Raw genomic sequence first — 3,482 nt, forward strand, 5'->3', positions numbered from 1 at the left:
AACACAGAAAACTGTTTTACCATTCGATTTAGAAATCAACTCATAGAAACAGTTTTCAAAACTAAAGCACGGAACTTATGAATCTTGTCATAAATTGTGATGTTTTCAAAATGATTGATACCAACCATAAACAGGGTTTTCTGTATTATTACTTGTAAATTTGTTAGTCTAAGGATTGGAGACACGTCCTTGGTAACACTCCACCGGATTCGTGAGTGTAGGACTACCCTTATAACCAGAATCTCTTGGAGGGAGAGCGTGACTATTGTGTATAGATATATATGGGACTGACTATCCCGCACCTCGCTGCTAGCTACAGTGGGACCGTCAGGTCTACGGGTGACAAAGTCATAAAATGATATTGGCCACCATACGTGACATATCCAGTTTAATGTATGGTTATGAAACTCGCAACCTAGATAACAGAGATTTACTTTGGTAATAATGAATCTAGTGAACTAACCTCAAAGTAATAACCGATTTGATTACTAGAGGGTATTGATAATACCCTTAGGATCTAGTTCACTACCTACTTATTAGTTCTATTTTTGTAATAAGACTAATACATCTCACGGAGAATAAACAGGGTCTTTCAAGGAAACTACATCTAATGACACAAGTATGGTAGATACTTGTACTTCTCTTTCAGAATCGATAACCAAACATCTTTCATAAGAAAATATGGGATTTTCTTGGGATAACTCAAACTTTCATAAACAAGTGGTTTATCATATAACTAATGGGAAATCAAACATCTTTCATAAGAAAATATGGGATTTTCTTGGTAAACACTTTTCAAAGGATCAAAGAAACCTTTCTTTCACCAGAACTAAACGCTTATGAACTCACCAGCTTTATGCTGATATTCTTTAAAACTGCTTGTATTCTCAGGGCAACAATAGACAGGTTCTCCTGCCGACTTTTGAGAAGACGGAGCGTTTCGGATTCACGTCTTTTACTTCTTGCTATATACTGTTATGTATAAATCATGTTTTTGAACAATGTAAATATTCATATTATAATGTAATGGTTGTGTTGACTATGCTTACTATGATACAACTGTTGTGATACTATGCATGACGTCACTCCGCCCCGGAACGTTTCCGCCTTCGGTTTCGGGGTGTGACAGATTGGTATCAGAGCTTTTGTTTATAGTGAACTAAGTATACCGAACCTTACATGGTATACAACTATAAACACTAAGGGGCCTAAGTTCTCTAAACTAAAAGTATACTTTCAAAATATAAGTATTTTTACAAAAGTATACAAGTATACCTACATACCAGAAAACAGTATCCCGAGTAGAACAAAACAAAAGTATTTTGGATGTTGAACACTACGGTTGAACCTGGGCAGTTATGTAATCATGTCTAGGGTCAATATAGCTTGATCAACTATATTTATTCGATACATGACCAACATGTGCTTGGGAGTGACTTTGGTGTTGCAACATGCCTAAAACTTACCCCGTATCCATATAACTTAAAATACTATAGGAGTATTTTAGTCAGAGCCAAATACATTGTAGAAATTCATTCCTAGTGCTGCTACCTATTCGTTTCTTGGCGATAACTTACTTGCATCAATAATCTTTCCTTGCTTATCGCTTGGTAGAACACCTTATTATCAAGATGAGATGTATTCTTGCTTCACATCTCTTGGTTCGATTCAGAGGACTTACCACCCTCTTCTTCCTGATTCATTTTAGAAAAAGATGCCTCCCCAAACAAGACCTATCAAAAGGAACAACGACACTCCACCACCACCACCGCCCCCTCAGTTTGATCCCGTTATGTTCCAAGCAGCTGTTACTGCTGTTGTGGCAGCCGCGATGTCACAGATGAATCCTGGCGGATCTGGTGGTCAGGGAGGTGGTACTCATCCCCAAAATCATGAAGGTGGTCAGGGACACCAGAAGGAGTGCTCCTATAAAGACTTCATGAACGCAAAACCCACATCCTTCGACGGCACTGGAGGTGTCATTACCCTGACTTAATGGATCGAGAAAATTGAGTCCATCTTCGAAATCTGTTCCTGTTCGGAGGTCAATAAAGTAAAGTTCGCCGCTTGCACTTTCGCCAACAGGGCACTGACCTGGTGGAATGGTCGGGTCAAATCCCTAACCCTACCAGTGGCAAACGCTATGGGTTGGGAGAACTTAAAGGAACTCATGATAGTTGAGTACTGCCCTCGGGGCGAAATGCAGAAGTTAGAGCACGAACTTTGGAACCTAAAGATGAAGGGTTCCGACATTGCTACCTACACTTCTAGGTTTGAAGACCTAGCGCTTCTCTGCCCGGGAATGGTCACCCCGGAAAGCAAGAAGGTTGAAAGATACATTTGGGGGCTGACCCAACCGACCAAAGGAAATGTCCTCGCTGCTAGGCCAAACACCTTCGATAGCGCTAAGTGTCTGGCGCAGACCCTCATAGATCATGGAGTCGATCTCGATGAAGTGACAACCACTCCTGAACCGGCTAAAGGGAGTGGTGAGAAAAGAAAATTCTGGAAACAGAAGAAGGGCCAGTCTTCGCAGGAGCCCTCAAAGAAACAGCAAACGGTAGCAGTCCACGCTGCTACTACTCCTGCTGCTACTCCTTCCGTGCAAGCACCTACCAGTAAATATGTTGGTACCCTCCCTCGGTGCGACAAGTGTAACTACCACCATAACCCCGGCCCATGTCGTGAAATGTCATGTTCTAACTGTGGCAAAAAGGGGCACACGGTTCGATTTTGCAAAGCACCAGCTCAACCAACCAACCAAACGTCTGGAGCAGGCATCGGTCAAGCCTGCTACAATTGTGGAGAAGTCGGGCACTACAAGAGAAACTGCCCCAAGGCAACAACAGCTGGTGGCACAGGAAGAGTACTGACGATGGGACGCGAGGAGGCAGTCGCTGATACCACAGTCGTTTCGGGTACGTTCCTCCTCGACAACTCTTATGCATTCTTTTCGATTCTGGTGCTGAAAGAAGTTTTGTTAGTCATGCATTCAAGCATTTTCTTAAACATAAATCCCGACCCTTAACCGAAACATTTACCGTCGAGATGGCTAACGGTGAGAAGGAGAGCACTAATGAGATATACGTAGGATGTACCCTTACCTTGAATGATCATTCATTTCCCATCGATCTTGTGCTGGTCTCCATAAAAAGCTTTGATGTTATCATCGGCATGGATTGGTTGAGCCCCAATCATGCTGATATCCTTTGTTACGAAAAAGCTATCCGCCTCAATCTTTCCCCGGATGAAACTCTTGTAATCTACGGCGATAAACTCAGTTCAAACCTTCGCATCATTTCGTGCATCAAAGCCCAGAAACTCCTGCAAAAGGAGTGTTATGCATTTCTAGCCCACGTCATTAACGAAAAACAGGAAGTTAAAGACCTTGAGAGCATTCCTGAAGTCTGCAACTTTCTGGACGTCTTTCCCATGGAGCTTCCGGGAATCCCTCCCGAACGTCAAGTCGAGTTTCGTATCGA

This window comes from Lactuca virosa, chromosome 1, assembly GCF_052849685.1.
Source record: "Lactuca virosa cultivar CGN04683 chromosome 1, Lactuca_virosa_CGN04683_v6, whole genome shotgun sequence".
Classification (NCBI taxonomy): domain Eukaryota; kingdom Viridiplantae; phylum Streptophyta; class Magnoliopsida; order Asterales; family Asteraceae; genus Lactuca; species Lactuca virosa.